The 18,553-nt window shown below is 35.9% G+C and overlaps 2 pseudogenes; both read left to right on the forward strand.

The window, feature by feature from the left end:
* LOC102023768 overlaps positions 1 to 5,689 on the forward strand; it is a 9,007-nt pseudogene extending 3,318 nt beyond the window's left edge.
* A 5,130-nt stretch (positions 5,690 to 10,819) lies between these two features.
* On the forward strand, positions 10,820 to 11,720 carry LOC102023099 (annotated as a pseudogene).
* The last annotated feature ends 6,833 nt before the right edge of the window (positions 11,721 to 18,553 follow it).

Below are 18,553 nucleotides of genomic sequence, written 5' to 3' on the forward strand. Positions count from 1 at the left end.
ATTCCCTACCACTCTGTTTGTAACTCTGTAATGTCTGTACTGATCCTTTGCTATTTTGTAAAACGTTGTCGATCTGTTAGTATTTTCTTCCTTTTATTTCTAAAATAAAAAAAAAATTATCTTGTAGTTTATTCCAATAATCTCCTTAGAGTGGGGATACCCACCAAGGAAGTCCAGATGTACTGGACAAAGGGAGCAGGTCACATTTTCATTAAGATATTTGTTGTAATGACTGCATATTGTTCTGCTCACCTTAGAAAAGAATTGCATTCTCCCTTAAGTGATAAAATGATTAATAAAAGAGCTAAGTGTAACAGCTTAGCTTACTTATCTGAAGACTTTGTTTTTTCTTGAACAAGAATATTAAGTATTCTATGGGTTTGCAGGACGAATCTGATATGGTTGCTCACACTCAGTAACAGTCTCTAGTTCCTAGGACTTGAGCTGGGTGTGCTGTATCCAGGAGTCCAGGTCTGCTATCTTGACAACTGATGGAGCTGACAGGATCACGGTGTATGGTCCTTCCTAAGTTGGTCCAAGGAAAGGAGATGATGAGGGAAGAGACTTTACCAGTATTAAATCTCTGGGGTTGAATATGGAATTTACCTTTTCTTTAGGCTGAGATTCCATTAGCTGTTGAAGATTCTGTTGGAATTTAGCTAGTGAGATGATATTCTTCAGTAAGGCATCTGTTTCTCTATCAGAGAGGAAATTGTTGGTGAGAAAAGGGTATCCATAAAGCATTTTAAATGGATGGGGGCCTAGAATTTTAGGTGTATTTCTTATTTTAATGAGATCTAAAGGTAGTAAGTGAGGCCTCTGTTGGTGGGTCTCCTGAGTCATTTTGTGAAGATGTCTCTTTAGGGTCTCATTCATTTTTTGTATCTTTCCTGATGATTGTGGCCTCCGTGCACAATGGAGGTGATAGAGAATGCCCAGTGCCTGAGACACATTCTGTGTAACTGTTGGTGTAAAAGAAGGTCAATTATAAGTTTGTAAGTTCTTAGGAATTCCAAATCAGGGGATGATTTCTGAGACTAAAATTTTACTACCTTCTGTATCTTGTCTGTACTAGAAAGGAAGGCTTCAACCCAGTTTGTGAAGGTATCCACCCAGACTAATAAATATTCAACTTCTTTACTCTTTGGCATATGAGTGAAATGGTCGAAGACTCATCTGACTACTTCTAGCTAAAAATGGTCATAGTTGTGATCAACAATCAGAGATACTCCACAGAGAGTCTATCTATTCTTTTGTTTTGTTTTGTTTTGTTTTGTTTTGTTTTGTTTTGGGGGGTTTTTTTTCTGTACCAGGAATTGAACTCAGGACTTCGTACTTGCCAGGCAGGCACTGTGCCACCATTCTTAAGGGACTAGAATGGCAACTGTAACTCATTGGCTATTAAACCCTTCTATTGATGGAATCTGATATTTTTTTGTGTCTAATCCCTCCAGTTTTAACTATACTTATCTCTAAAAGTTTGATGACTTATGAGAAATAGATTATAACAATCAACACATTTTTGACTAATGAAAAACTCAAGTTATTGTACATAATCAGTAATATCTATTGTATTTGTGAAAGCAAGCTAAGCATCAGTTTGACTAGTTGGTAACCTGAGTATATGTATTATAGTGGTTACACAGGATAAAATGTCTCCCCTCAGGATGGGAACTGGGTTTTGGATATAACTAAAAGGAATGAGTGAAGAGAAACTCATCCCAGTTATAGATTCTGTGAGTTACCTTTTATCTGGTGACTCCCCTTTCTTGAGGTATGATGCCTGGAACATAAGCCAGGACTGAAAAGAAAGACAAAGATACATATCCCAATGTCCAGAAATAGGCTGGTTTCTTTTCCCTCTACAGTCATGATTACTCAGACTCTTCTTTGGATGTGAGAAGTTGAGATGATAGTCTGGCCATATGGGGAGAGCAGAGTAACCTGGGTCTCTTTAGTCTTGCTCAACCAGCCAGGAAGATAATCTGAGCTTTGGAGCCTCAACCTCAGAGTGAGGTCTTGCTTCCAGTGGCCACATTTGCAGTCAGAGCACAGCATGGGGTGTTCTTAAGGCAATCTCTCTTAAGATGGCCTGGGTTTTGGCAGAGGTAGCAGGTGAGGTTTGTAGTCATCAAACTCTTCTTGGCACTCTGAGAATCAGATTTATGGTCTGTTTCTTATGGGCACAACAAAGGCAGCCACTTGTTGCTCTCTTCTTTCTCTCCCTGGTTTTCTCCCAGTCTTGATTATAGAATATTAAGGAAGCAGCTTTTACTAAAGTATCAAGTGAACTATCTGGAGCAAAAGCTATCTTTGTAACTTTTTCTTAGTATCTGGGACTGACTGGGTAATAAATGTGTCTTTAAGCATTTTTGTCCTTCTATTGAGTCAAGAGCTATGGGCATATGTTTAATCAGTGCCTGTTATAACTGAATTAAGAATGCAGAGGGATTTTCATCTTTTTCCTGATAAATAGTTGAAAATTTATAATAACTAGAGGGCTTGGTTTTTATCCTTCTAAAACCTTCAAGAACACATTCTTGAAAAAACTGCCTGCTCCAATCTCTCTAGCTGTTATGTTACATCAACAGCAGCTTGGGTAGGGACTGCTTGGGCTCCAGTGGGAACTGGTTGTTCTCCTAGCTGCCTATCTTCTAGTTGTCTAAAATTAACAATATGATATTTATTCCCAAATGCAATAACAACTTGTAATGATGCTGTCCCCAATTAGAAGTCAATGTTTGATTTAAGATTATCATTGCATTTTTCCAGTCTAGCTTATAGGTCTGAGTAAATCCTCTGAAGACCTCAATGTACTTATCAGTATAATCTGAAAATTTTTCTAGATCTAACTTGATCTGTTTTAAGTCACTGGGGGAAAGAGAATATGAACATGGGTAGTCTCATATGGATTATAATTACACTTTGAGCATAAGTAAGAATTACTTTTTAATGTAAAGAAAGTTTGAACATATGGCAGTTTTGACCATTTTTCTTCTTTCCTACAGTATGATTCTAGTTATAAAACAGCAACATAATTAATACTTCCTTCTTCATTCCATTTTGGCCCTAGGGGTAGGTAGGCCATGCTCATGTGCAGAAAACTATCAAATGACTCTTTTCAATAGTAAGGATCCAACATCTTCCAGTGTTTAAGAATGCATTCCAAAGGAGTAAGAGTTCAAAATTGAGCCCCCTTGTCTCCATCCAATTATCTTGGTGGAAGACATCCAAGCAATATAGGGGAATGAAACCCCCCAAATGCTAGATGTTTGAAATGCTAAGTTCAAGGTCTCTAAAATCAAGGAATGAACGCTAAGAACAATGGAGGGTAAGAGTAGGAAGAATTTATGGAGAGAAAGAAAGCTTCTGTCTGAGAGAGACAGAAGGGGGTGCCAGAAAGGGGATTGCCCCCAATAAGGTGATTTTAGTCACAAATTGTGTAGTTAAAATTAGAATATAGTAATTTCTCTGTGCTCACTTAGACCTTTTTTTTTTACCTGATTTTTGTTAATGAATATTTAGAGACTTTCTTTTCTCCTTTCTCTTTTCTTTCCCTTGTCTTTCATTCATTCGTTCCTTCCTTCCTCTTCCTTCCCTCCTTTACTTCTTCCTCCCTCTCTCCCTCCTTTCCTCTCTCCCTCCCTTCCTTCATTCCCTCCTTCTTTCCTTCTTCCCTCCTTCTCTCCTCCTCCCCTTCCTTTCTCCCCTCCTCTCTTCTCTCTCTGTCTTTCTTTCTTTAGCATGTCACAGTGAAAAGCCTCTTCACAAGAGGCCTTACCTTCACAGAAGAATTCCACTGATGAGTACAGAATCCCATTTTTTCTATGAGTGACTGTGGGTTGAGGCAGGACAATCTCAGTGTGGCATTTTGGGGGAAGAATCAAAACTTTTCTGGGACAAAGAATGTGAAAATAAAAGTGGCAGAGGCACAGATCCCTGGTTCCAGTTCATTTGCCAGATCAGGAGCCAGGTACTCAGAGGTCTCCAAGTCCTCTTTGGCTAGGATCCAGGAGGTGCAAGACGCCTGTACCAGAAAGTCCCAGCAGCGGGGCTTGAGGCAGCTTCTCCATGCCATGTGGTTTGTACTGCTTTCCCAAAGCACCTGCCTGACCATTGTTTCTACTTCTGTCCCTTCCCTTGCATTCAATTAGTTCCCAGGATTGTCTCCTTAGAGGTCCTCATGATTACTGCCACAATTGTTACACTGATCTCTTCAAGCTACAGCAAATCAGGGTAGAATCATTATGGAAATCAGTGAGGAGATTCTTCTAAACACTAAAATGTTTGTTAATAGGTTTTCCTTCTTTTATTTTTTTAAAAAAAGAAAAACTAAAATGAGAAATTCCATTTGATCCACCTTTTTCTCTTCTAGGTATATTCTCAAAAGTTTTAAAACATCATATTATAGTGTACAGCATAGCCACGTGTTTAGCAGCAAAATTCTAATAGCTACATTTTGGAAGTGGCCAACAGGTGAATAAGGAAAATGTATTACTATCATACCACAGCGCTATATGTGCACCCATGTTTATAGCAGCACAATTTGTCATAGCTAAATCTTGGAAACAATCCAGAGGTCAATCAACTGAGGAATGGATAAGAAAGATGTGGTATTTTTATACAATGGAGTATTATTCAGCTATAAAAATATAAACTCGAGGATGTTATAGGTAACTGGATGCAACTGGACAGCATACTCATAACTGAAATAAATTAGACCCACATGTTGCAAACATCATATTGTCTCCCTAGTGTAAGAACCTGAAAAGGTAAATAATATCTAAAATGTACAATAGATACTACAAAAAGGAAAGAAACTACTCAAAGGAAAGAAACAACTAGGATGAGGGAAAAGAGAAAAAAAAGAAGGGAAGAAGGGAAAACTATATGTGTATATACAAGGATTACTAGGATCATTGTACTGCTGATTTCTACTGGCCTATTGAAAGGAACCATTAATGCTTAATTTTTTTCTTTTTTTTAAATTTTTTGACCAGTTTTGCATACTTATATCTGGTAATCTGAACAACTAATTTGGATGCAACAATATACAACATAACAACCATTGTTGAATTCCTATCATCTTATTTAGTGAAATTCTGTATCATTTCTAATGTTTTTTATTATTTTTATTCTGCTTAAAACAAAAAAACAATAACAATAAAGAAAATAAGATACACTTTTCTACAGAAGAAAGAAAGTGTATTATTTACATACAATGGAGTACTACTGTTCCACAACAAAGGATAAACATTGCTTATTTGAGACTGAGCACCCGTGCAACATGAAAGGCAGTGAAGCCAAAGGTCCAGGGTATTGCAGCGTCCGATGTGGAGGACAAAGTGCAGGGCCTGCAGCATGAACTGGACTGTGAGTTCAAGCACTGTGAGAAAGCTGAAGGAGATGTAGTATCTCTCAGTCACCACATGCACCCCATACAGGGCGAGTTGGACAGGGCTCAGAAGCGACTGGCCACAGCCTACAGAAACAGGAGGTGGTCAAAATGGCTGCAGATGAGAGTGAGGGAAAGATGAAAGTCATAGAAAACCCAGCCATAAATGATGAGAAGATGGCAATCCAGGAACTGCAGCTCAAAGAGGCCAAGCACAATGCCAAGGAGGCTGGTCACAAATATGAGGAGGAAGCTTGTAAGCTGGTCATGCTGGAACAAACTGAAAGAGGCTGAGACCTGCGCCAAATTCACAGAGAGAATGGTTTCAAAGCTGGAAACGACCATTGACAGCCTGAAAGAAAAACTTATCCAGGCCAAAGAGGAGAACATGGGCATATAGCAGACAATGGATCAGATACTAAATGAACTTAACTGTATACAACCAAAAAATGGAAGAGTCTTCTTCTGACAGAAACCCCAGTGCTCCATGTTATTCTCTTTGCCTTGTAAGAAGTTTCTTTTGTTATTACATCTTTGCTTTGCTGGAAATGTCAAGCCAATCATGAATACATGACCAAATATTTTATGTCAGAGATGTTTTGGGGACCAGATTAATTTAATTTCTTACCCTCCCTTTTTTTCCTGAATGGTACCAGCTTTTTCAGCTCTGTTTTTATCCTTAAGTTGTATTTATTACCAAGATAGTCAGGGTATTTCATTTTGAGAATATTCTCTTGACTGAGGCCTGCTTTCTGGGAGAATAGTCAACCCCACACATTTAAAACATAACCTCTGATATCTCATAATGGGTTTAAAGTACTAAAGAATATAAACTCTCTGGGTCACCCTTGGCCAAACAACAGGAGGTTTGGGACTATCAAAGTAAAATGTTGAGGATTTGCCAGCCAGAGAAAAAAATTTTTAAAAAGCTATTGTGGGAAATCATAAACCACAGCTAGACTAACCTAGTCATCCCGGCCCTTCTCCATACTCCAATGCAGAACAAACATCCTCCTAGCTATCAGCACGAGAATGCCGGTGAAATTATTATAATATTTACTCAACTCTTTACTGGATACAACTTGAATGCTGTGCCTTTCCACATATATAATTTCAATGTGGTTCTCTGATGAGTGGTTCTCTTACTTTAACAATGGACTACACTTATGTGTTCTGATATAAGGCTATACACTCAGCAGAAATGTGTTTAGTTCTGCCTAGCTCAGCCATATTCAGACAACTACTGGCCATCAATAAACCAAGCAAAAGAATTGTTTTCTATCAAAAATGCTGGGTAGAAAAGTAAAGATCAAAAAGTAGTTGTTGTAGCTTCATCTTTGCACTTCAGGGAGTGGCAGATGGAAGATTTTCTTATCTAGGACTTGAATTCTTTGTTTGGGACCAAGTTAATAAAGTGCAACAATCTCCTGATTAAACTGAAAATGGAGAATTTTGTAGGCAGGGGCTACACATCTAGATAAGAAGATTTTCTTATCTAGGACTTGAATTCTTTGTTTGGGACCAAGTTAATACAGTGCAACAATATGATTAAACTGAACATGGAGAATTTTGTAGGCAGGGGCTACACATCTTGGATTTTTAGTTGTTTTGCTTTTTCAGTTAACATCTCAGAGCTCAAATAGTCTATATTCCCTAGCACTGTGGGGGCCAACTCCAGTTTACAATTCTGACTAAAAGTCACCCCACTACTAGCTTATCCTAGTCCCCTGCCCCTCGCTCCTATTTATTAAGCATCACACTACCCAGGAGATAGTGAATATACAACTGAATAAAGTCCACACACTTCTTTAGCTTATAACTGTATCATATATAACAGTATCACTTTTTCTACATTTTGGTCAAAGAAATTTTTGTGGAAATTAAAACAATGGCTTATTTGAAGGAAAATGGACGCAGTGTGAGATCATAATGTTAACAGAAATAAATCAGACATATATGATTAAATACTGCGTGGTTTTTCTTACATGAAAATTACAAAATATAAATACAGAGCACAAAGAAAGAATATAATAGAAAATACAAAGATAGTTTTGCTTCAAATGGGAATGAAATTGAAGGAAGGATGAGAGAGGGAAGACAAAGGGGATACATGTTACACAGATGTACCAGCTACTAAGAAGGAATGTATTCATTACATAATGGAAACATGTACTAATAAAAAAAGAAAATTGTTTTGCTAATTTATATTTCCAACAATGTAAAAGATTTCCTAACCCCAACATTCTTCCCAGCATTTACTGTTTTCTGGTGGTTTTGAAGGTAGCCATTCTGACTGGAATAGTATGAAATCTTAGATTTGTTTTTACTTATGTTTCATAATGGCTAAAAATTTTGAACATTTCCCATGTATTTGTCGGCTATCTGTACTGTTTCTCTTTATAAGCTTTTATTCAGTTCTTTTGACAGCTTTTTGATTTTTTTTCTCCTTAGTTAATGTTTTTAGCTCTTTATATATTCTAGATACTCAACTTCTATAAGAAGAATAGCTGGCAAAAGATTTTCCTCATTTTGTGGGTTGTCTTTTCACACTATTGATTTTCTTTTTGGCTGAGTAGATCCATTTAAGTTTGATGTTATCTCACTTGTTAATTCTTGATATTTTTTCCCATGCTCTTGGAGTTCTGTCCAGGATGGTTCTGTGCTTATGGCTTCAAAATTTTCCCCTATTTTCCCATAGTTAAAAAGATTCTATCTATATATATAGGACTAGGATCTATTTTATTTCCTTTTAGTGTGAGGTAAAAGAAAAGAATCTTACTTCAGTCTTCTGTGTGCTGATGCCCAGTTTTCCCTGTACCATTTCTTAAAGAGGCTATCATTTTTCCAATGTGTGTTTTGATTCCTTTATCAAAATTGAGATGTCTGTAGGTCCACAGGGTTGTTTCTGCTTCTTCAGTTGTTTGTTCCTTCTTTCCCAAACTATTTGTCTACATATCTATTTTTAAATGTCATAATATAACTTGAATACGGTATTGTGATGCCTCTGCTCAGTTGTTTTGGCTATTCTGAATATTTTCTGATTTTAAAACACTTTAAGATTTTTGCTAATTCTATGAAGAATTTTGTTTTTTGTTTTTTTTTTATTTTAAAGATAAAAGGAGGGAAACATTAACAGACATACAACATTTTACAACATATCACAAGCACAGTACAGACAATACAGAGTTACAAACAAAGTGGTAGGGAATTAACAATGGTTGTTGTATTACATATTGATATCTTCAAAGTGGCTTCTCATAAAAACAGATATAGACATGCAATACTGGTCAACCCAAGACTCATTGACAGTTTCTTTCAGCATAGAAATAGAAGACAGAAGAACAACCATGTTAACTGTCATGTATATACATACATACAAAATTTCTCCTTCTTTCCCTTGTCTTTTCCCACATCCCTTCACTCTTCAGCGGTTTCCTATCGTTTCACAGTGTCTATCATACCTCCGAGTTTGAATTAACTCTTTCAAGATTGCAACAGGGATTTCATTGAATCTATAGACTTCTTCTGGTAATATAACCATATAAGCAATAGTATTTTTGTCAATTGAAAAATGATGTCTTTCTATTTTCTACATTTGATCTTAGCCAAAAGGCCAAGAAGCGATATGTCTTTCTATTTTCTAACGTCCTCTTTAATCTCTTTTTTCAGAGTTCTGTAACTTTTGTTATAGAAATCTTTAACTATGTTTGGTTGATTCTTTGGTACTGACTTCTCTGAAGTTACTGTGAATGGAATGGTTTTCATGATTTCTTTCTCAATGGGTTCATTATTAAGTGGTTTGAGAGAATCAAACGAGTGGTTTTAGAGGAAATGCTTTCTATTTTACCCCATTCAGTATGACGTTAGTTGTGGGTTTGTCATATTTGGCTTTTCTCAGTTTGAGGTATGTACTTGATGACAGCTTTTTAATTTTTTTCTCCTTAGTTAATGTTTTTAGCTCTTTATATATTCTAGATACTCGACTTCTATAAGAAGAATAGCTGGCAAAAGATTTTCCTCATTCTGTGGGTTGTCTTTTCACACTATTGATTTTCTTTTTGGCTGAGTAGATGCTAAGAGCTCTTACAACAAAAAAGGTAAAGGAACAGGAACGCTCGGAGAGGTGATGGCTGTATCTATAATACTGTGTGTCTAAACTCTCCAACTGTACAGAATACATTCACACAGCTTTTCATTGAGGAATTACACCTCAACAAAGCTGGATAAAACAAATGCAAACGGGACAACATGGAAATACAGGAACAGCTGCATTTTTAAGACCTTAACATTTCAGCAGCTTCAGTAGCCTACCTCCTTTCTCGGCACTCTCAGGCATGATCACTCTCAGCTCCCTCTTGCTGCTCTGATAGTCACCTGGATATCCTTAGAACTTTTATAAATGAAGGAAATGCTTTGGTCAGGGGATTTGCATTGTGCATTCCTCCTACAAACTACATGAATCTGAAGATATGCTCAGAACTCAGTTTAACCCACTTCCTTGTAGTCCCTGTTCAAATATATCTTGCACACCTGTCATTTCCGGAGCCTCCCAAAAGATACCACCTCTCTATCCATTTTCTGTGTTACTTGCCCATATTTTCCTCAGATGAATTACTGATATAAGATATGTCATATGATTTTTAAAATTTTTACAGACACAGGAAATTATACAACTTATGTAATGTCATGTAGTATTTGTAAACATGTGTATATTGTGTGGTGTTAGCAGTGTTAAAAAACAGGTGAGCCAGTGGTGGTGGCGCATGCCTGTAATCCCAGCACTAGGGAGGCTGAGGCAGGAGAGTCATTGTGAGTTCAAGACCAGCCTGGGCTACCAAGTGAGCTCAAGGCCTGTCTGAACTGCATAGCGAGACCCTGTCTCAAAAACACACACAAAAAAAAAAGAAAAGAAAAGAAAAGAAAAACAGGTGAGGCCTAACTATGCCCTCAAATATTTGTTAGTATGTCAGTTCTACTAACTGAAAATAACTGAAGTCTTTTTTCTGGGTCTTTTTTTATATTTATTCTGTGGAAAAGCTGAAGATTGAAGCTAGGACCCCCCACATGCTAGGCAAGTGCTCAATCACAAAGCTACTGTTGTTTAATCATATTCTTTTTAAATGATTGAATTGTATGACCTTTTACATTTCAGCAATATATTTTTGCAACGCAACTTACATTACTCATGACCATGAAATAGGTGGTGAATGTAGCTGTAGAATACATATTATACTGACAATGAAATTGGAAATTAATGACAAAAGGAACTTCAAAAACTCCATAAACATTTGGAAAAAAAAAAAAAAACATTATACTGAGTAGCAGATAGAGAGAAAAGTAGAAATTCCTAACCCAAGATGGCACAAGGGATGCTTTTAAGATAATATACAAAATTTAGCAATGTTAATTTTCTCATTATAGCATATGGAATCACAAAATGACACAAAAGTTTCAGAATTTGTTCTTCTGGGATTTTCAGAGGATCCAGAACTGTAGGGCCTCATATTTGGACATTTCCTCTCTGTACCTGATCACCTTGCTTGGGAGCCTACTTATCATCCTGGCCACACCTCCAGACTCCCATCTGAACATACCCATGTGCTTCTTCCTGTCCAACCTGTCATTTGTGGATATCTGTGTTATGTCAGCCACCATGCCAAAGATGTTGGTGAATATCCAGAAAAAATGCAAAGTCATAACATATGAAGGTTGCATTACCCACACATTTTTTTACGTTGTTTGTAAGGTTGGAAAACTTTCTCTTGGCTGTGACGGCTTATGACTGGCTTGTGGCCATCTGTCACCCTCTGCACTACACAGTCATCATGAGGTCCCAATTTGGTAGATTGCTGGTTTTGGTGTCCTGAATTGTGAATGCCCTGAATTCTTTGTTACAAAGCTTAGTGGTTCTGCAGTTGTCCTTCTGTACATACTTGGAAATCCCACATTTTTTCTGTGAACCTAATCAGTTGGTTTATCTTGCTTATTCTGATACATACCTCAATTATATGGAGCTTGATTTCGTAGGTGGGCTTCTGGGTGGTGGAACCCTTGCTGGTATTCTTTACTCTTACTCTAATATAGCTTCCACAATATGTGCAATCTCTTCAGTTCAGGGAAGGTATAAAGCATTTTCCACCTGTACATCTCACCTCTCACTTGTCACCTTATTTTATTGTACACTACTAGCTGTGTACTTCAGTTCTGCTGTTACTAAAAATTCACACTCAAGTGCAACAGCCTCAGTGATGTACACCGTGATCACACCCTGCTGAACCCCTTCATCTATAGTCTGAGAAATAAAGACATAAAGAGGGCTCTTTAACAGAGAAATTCTCTTTGACAGAGAAATTATAAAAGCGTTTATTGTCCTTGGACTAAAGAAGTTGTGCTAATCACAGAGTTCTGTGCTTCAGGGCAAATATTACAGTATTTTTACAACATTGTGGAAATAATGTTTTGTCCTCCTTTTGTTCATTCAGCTTGGTGTTCACAGTGCCTGCCATAGTCAGTGGCAAAACTTATTGCCGAACATATATCTCCAGGGGAAGTCTCATGGAAAGACACTCTTGAACTCACTGAGTAAATTGGCCTCTGCATCAGAGAAGTCTTCTCATATTAGGAGATGAAAACCTACATTATATATGAGATTAGTATAAAATACTTCTCATATTATAAATATAATCATTGACATGTGATAGACTGTTGTCCATGTGTAAAGTGCTTCCTCATTGAATATTGATTAGAAGATTTTATGTTAATTATTAAATTATCTTTTTCTCCTTGAAATTGTCAAATACTGCCCAGAAACACAAATTCTTCTACTGTTATACATGGAAGGTGGTCACTTTTCTGACCTTGCCATAACCACCAAAGGGACAGTAAATGAGCAATGTTAATATTGTCCGTTATGTATGTCCTTGCTCAGGAATCATTTATGTCTTCATCATCGTTGCATGAATCAGAAGAGAATTTAAAGTCTTTCCCAGTCATATGGTTGTGCGTCACAAGCCTTCCTGCCCAATATCCATGTGGTTTACTTGGAAAGTTATTTCCAGATAGTATTTTTCAATATAGTCATTTCAAATAAATATGAGTAATAGAGTAATTATAAATGTTTTCTTTATCAGAGCAAATGCAAAAATTACAAAGTAGCTCTGTTCACTCTGATTATTGAAGGTGTAGCTATTATTGTATACCAAACATTTCTACTAGAAAAATTGTGTAATACAATTCATTTATTATCAATAATATTACATGTTGCAGAGTTATTCTGCATTCAGCTTGTCTGCTTATGATGTTATCATCAGCTGTTAATCACTTAGGAAGGCTCTGTGTATCCTAGCAGAACTTCATAACACGTGGGGATGCAGTGCACTGCTGAGTGATTGGGGTGACTTTGGCTGGGGCAACTGGCCTCTCCCTCACATAGCCTCCTTTCTTTCTGCTGGCCAGAGACAGACACTTACATCATACAGTGTGTTACTAGGGTGTCATGCGGCTGAGGCAGGATTCCATCACAGAGAAGCAGAAATGCCCTTGAGTCTCCTTGATGCATACTTTTAATCTTACTAATTTCTACACAGATTTGATCATTACACACTGTATACATGTATCAAATTATGATACTTTAACCCATGAATATGTACAATGAAGATAGTGATTTTAAAATAATATTTTAGGGGCTGGGGATTTAGCTCAGCGGCAGAAGCGCCTGTCTGGCAAGCGCAAGGTCGTGAGTTCAGTTCCCGGTACCGGAGAAAAACCAAAAAATAAATAAATAAATAAATAAAATAATATTTTAAAAATATGCATGTCAAAAATATTGCCAATAAATATATAGGCTGGATAAAACCAAATATAATGTATATTACTTAAATCATACTGTAATAATTATTTTAATACCTGTATGTATTTCATAATATCATGTGGTAAACATCAAGTAGAACATTAAAAACTAGTCAAATTAAATATAGCAAAAGTACATACAAATTATTTCCAATTAATTGACGTGAAAACACTTATGAAAATGATCAAAGCATATGAACCTGTGAATTAGAAGAACAAATTTGTGATGATACAGCCACACTTATGTTTATAGCAAGCACAACAGTTAAATCCTATTAGCTTCTTATATGCCCATTGGTAGATGAATGTATTAAAATTATATGTAACAACCATAAAATAATAAATTTGAGTCATTATGTTAAAAAATGGATCTCAAGATCATAATATTGTGATGAAAATCAAAGATTTTACATCACATGGTTTTTCCAATAGAAGATATCCAAAATATAATTTAAAGAGCAAAATAAAAGAGAAGTGGTAAGAGACAGAGGGCTAGACTCTGTAGACATAGGAAGGGGACTTAGGGTATGTGGGGAGAAATACAGTGAAAATGACCAAGATGCAGTAGGCATATGCGTCAATTCCCCATGGTGAATGTAATTACTACATATGGGAAACATGTACCAATAAAATTTTAACATTAAATGAATACATGAAAATGATTCATAAACATGAAAAGTATAGCAATTTCATGAATATATGAAAATCAATTTAAAATATTCAGAGCACATTAAGAAATCTTACTTTCGTTTGATTTATTGCTAAGACTGTAGTAAAGAACACTTTGGTGAAGAGTACAAAAAGCAAGAGTTTATGTGTGAAAATTTCTTCTTCATTTGAGCTTTAACTATTAACGTCATAAATCTGGCCTTGCATTTGAGCCTTTGTATTATGTCTGTGACCTCAAATTATGTACCTACTTAGCATAAGCTCTTATTTCCTCACAAAAGAGTACCTAGGAAAATTCAATGACATGACGACTATAAAGGGGTTCAATATTACAGACAAATATTGAAAATATTTTGAAATTTTATTTCAATATTTTATTAATATGTAATGGTTGTATGCATTAATGGTCTTCAGTGAAGTATTTCAACACATGTAAATATATTATAGTGGTAAAATCAGGGAAGTTAATGTTCATCTCCCTTATTTCTTTGTGTTTGTATAATTTGAGCTTCTCACTTATAGAGATTCCTAAAATACTACATAGGAGATGGACAGTCAAATGCTGTGCTGCCTGTTGATGACCTGAGAGGAGGTTCCTTTTCACCATGAACAGTTGTTTCCCAGGACCTAGCTAAATGTCTATTCTCTTCCAGTCCCAAGAAAAACTTTTGCTGTTAAAATGTTTTTGGTACCTTGTGAACAAAGTGATAAATCATAGTTGCTGCTATCCATGGAACATTTACTAAATTCCAGTTTCTTACTTGCTTGGAAATATTGCTTGGTTCACAAACAGGACTGAGTTGGTAGAATTTCTTAAGTGTATACATGAGAGCTAAAATCCATAAATATGATTTCTTGTTATGCAGGAAGTATACAGGACTCCATGTAGTTGGTGACAATAGAGGCTGGGAGAGTCAGAGTAGAAATCAGTATAGAGGTTTCTTAACAAACTAAAAATAGACATACCATTTGACCCATCTATACCACTCCTTGGCATTTTCTGAAAAAAATTCAGCATACTACGAAGATACTTGCATAGAAATGATTATTCTGTCACAATTCACAATATCTAAGCTATAGAAACAGACTATGTACCCATCAATTGATGAGTTCATACACAGAATGACATATACAGAATGGAAAATTATTTAGCTATAATGAATCAAATCATATTAGTTGCAGAAAAATGGAATTAAAGATCCTCATATAAAATAAAATATGTCAGATGCATAAAATAATATGTATTAACATAATATATATTATATAATATATAATACATGTATTCACTCATATGTGATGTGGAATCAAAGAATAGAAAACAGAGAATGCATGAAAGTAGAAAGATAAATGATCAAGGTATGTTATATATAGGTGTAAATAAACTAAATGAATATCATTTTGCATAACTCATATATACTAACAAAACATTTCAGAAAGAGATTTTGCATTATTCGGAAAAGAGAAAAAGACAAGTACAAACTTATTTGTGCAAGAACTGAGATACAGAATCCAGTGTCTGACCACCTGAAATCAGAAATTGAGGAAGACAGAAGCATTTTTTTGTGGAAAAGATGTCAAAATGCCTCCACTTGACTCTAACCCTGTATTACAGCCATGATACTTAATTACAGCAGGAACGTGTGATCCAGAGATCCCATTACTGGTAATATGTCCAAAATAAATGAAATTATTGTCTCAAGTAGGCACTTGCATTTCTATATTCATTACTGTATCATGTAAAATAGCAAAAGAATTTAGGAGATGAGGTTATACCCAGTGCTATGGCACTTTTCAAAACAAACCACAAGAAAAGAAGAAACACATTTGTTTATCAACAGATGAATGGATACATAATGAGTCATTCATATACTCAAAAGAATATAATTTAGCAGTAAAAATGAATGAAATACTGTCACAGAAAAACAGATACAACTGAAAAACCTCCTTTGAAATGAAACAAGGCAGATGCAGAAAATTACTACATGGTCTCACTAAACTTAAAAAATTTTCAATTTCATAGAAGTAAATGGTAGGATGGTGATTACCAGGGACTGAGGTTGTTAGTAGAACATTGGCGGAAATGTTGGTCTAAGGATACAGAATTCTATGTAGATGGGAGAAATAAATTTAAAAGATCTATTTCACAATGTGGTAACTACAGCTAATATTTTGAAAAATATTGGGGAAATATTAAGAGTATTTCTTATGAAAATGATAAATTTTTGAAGTAATGTATGTATTATATATCATTATATATAATATATATCACTGTATATCTATATATTCATTTGATGATGTATATACACTTCAAAACATAAAGTTGTATGCCATAAATAGATGTTTATCTTTCAAATCAAAAAAGTAGCCCACGAATGAGGACTAGAAGCCTGAATATCACCTGGCATTCAGTTACAAAATGAGAATCTCTGAGCCACATACACTTGTTAAATACTAATGTGAACTTGAAGAAGACTGAGTTTGAAGAACATTGTTGATACTCACATTTAAACTGAGGAAGTTCTCTTTTAGAATAGTGTTTCTCAACCTCCAAATGCTGACATTCTGCCTACCTAATACTTTCTCATGAGGTTTGTTTTGCACTGCAGAAGGCCGTGTATTGCAAAAAGTTGAAGTTTCCCCAACTTCAAACAGCCTGGGAGAGTACAGCCTCTCCAGCTGTTATAGCATGATTGCCACAGATGCTGCAAAATGTTACCTAATGGTATAAATACTTTTGGTGGACACCCACTTTCTTTGATAAAAGCATGGGGAATATCTTGAGCAAAGCGCATCTTTAGTTATTAGTACAAATTTAAAATGAGTTCCTGATACTATTGATTTAATACTGTTGGCATGTGTAAAAATGAAATGGGGCAATTTATGTAATATTTTAGGTTTATAGTTCATAAAATCTAAATATTTTCTTATTATTACCAAATATTTTATAACTGACAGAGTGACAATTTTTAACTCATGTTCCAAGGATAAACCATCTAAGTACATTGTAAAATACATTATAAAATAAAGCATTGTGGTACGTTTCCATGTTTATAACAAATGAACACATTTGTGTCCCTCAATCAAAAAATAAGACCAGCCAGGCATGGTAGCCCACACCTGTAATCCCAGCACTCAAGAGGTTGAGGCAGGAGGATCATTGTGAGTTCGAGACCAGCCTGGGCTACAAAGTGAGCTCAAGGCCAGCCTGAACAGCGTACTGAGACCCTGTCTCAAAAAAAAAAAATAAGACCAATTTTCTGAAGATATCAGGAATAGTGCACACTCTGCAAGTCAATGCTTTGGAGTTCCTAGAAATTTAGCAAAGCCAGATGTTTAAAGCTTTCATGAAAACTGTAACTTAGGATTGGCCAGAAGTGCTAATGTGGTTAGCCTTCTGCAGCAGATTTCATTGAGAAGCAGCAAGAAGGCATGGATTCACCTGATTTCTAACCTGTTCACTTGGGAATAAATAATGAGTGAGAACATTTTTTCCTTTCTGCTCCGACCAAAGTCCCACAGGGAAACCAAGTGCTCAGAGGTGAGAGTAACAAATGGAAATGTACCTAATGAAGAGACTTGGGGGTTATAAGATCTCCTGAGTTGTCCTTCAGACAGTACAATCTTATACTGGTTCCTCTTGAACTCCTCCACTTGGCTAGGAGACTGATAGTACATTCCTTCCTGTGGCTTTGCCTGGGTCAGAGCATCTGTCTTCATCACCAATTATCCAGGGAGGAATCCTGACTTCCACATAGTTACTGTCTTTTCAGAGATGCCAAGCCTGCTGAGCCTGATACCCAGACAGATATCGCAGGAATGCTCACCTGAGAAAATTGACCTGGAGTCCTCTGAGAAACAGGGCAGCCTAGTCCAGAGCCAAATTGCTTTGCTTATTTGCTTCCTCCACTAATAGGGACCTTATTTAATATGTTGAAAAGAGAAATGTCTTTAGGCTCTGCTATGTATAGATCATTACTGATGATAAGGAGAAGGAAAGGGAGTGCAATTGGATAAGTCTGAATGAAGGAGTGGTATAGAGTATGTCCCGGAAAACTAGAAAATGTCAGGAAAGTTTTGCAGTAGGGGGTAGGAAAACTGAATAGTCAATGTAGAGGAATGTGCAGTGAAGTGAGGGCATATTTTCTTTAATTTTTAACATCCAATATGTTTGAGTCTTTTTTCTAACTTCATTGGAAATGTCCAACTCACAGATTCCTACAAATACTACCTTATAACAACAGTTTGTAAGGCAAACATTTCAGTGTCTTTTCTCATGCCAGTAATTCATATAAAACAAGTAAGTTTTATTTTACAGCTAAAGAAAAATAAAATGTCTTTATATTATAACTTTTATTACACATGAGGTAGAAAACATTTTTCAGTTTGTAAGCTTTTTTTTCTTTTTCAGTTCTCTGTGTTTAAAAGGACTGTATTTTTACATTTTGACTTACTTCTTACAAACAATTGGAATGCCCCCAACTTTTACTTGCAATCTTATTCTTTTGTGTATGTATAGATGCGTTTAGAGATGTGTGAAAATACATACACTTTATGTCGTGAAATTTCAGAGTCAAATTGCAGACATTTCTCTTCGCTCCAGTGTTTTGTAAATTTGCAGCATTAGTCTGCATGGTTATTAGC

The sequence above is a fragment of the Chinchilla lanigera genome, unplaced genomic scaffold (genome assembly GCF_000276665.1).
Source record: "Chinchilla lanigera isolate Chin_1 unplaced genomic scaffold, ChiLan1.0 scaffold00225, whole genome shotgun sequence".
Classification (NCBI taxonomy): domain Eukaryota; kingdom Metazoa; phylum Chordata; class Mammalia; order Rodentia; family Chinchillidae; genus Chinchilla; species Chinchilla lanigera.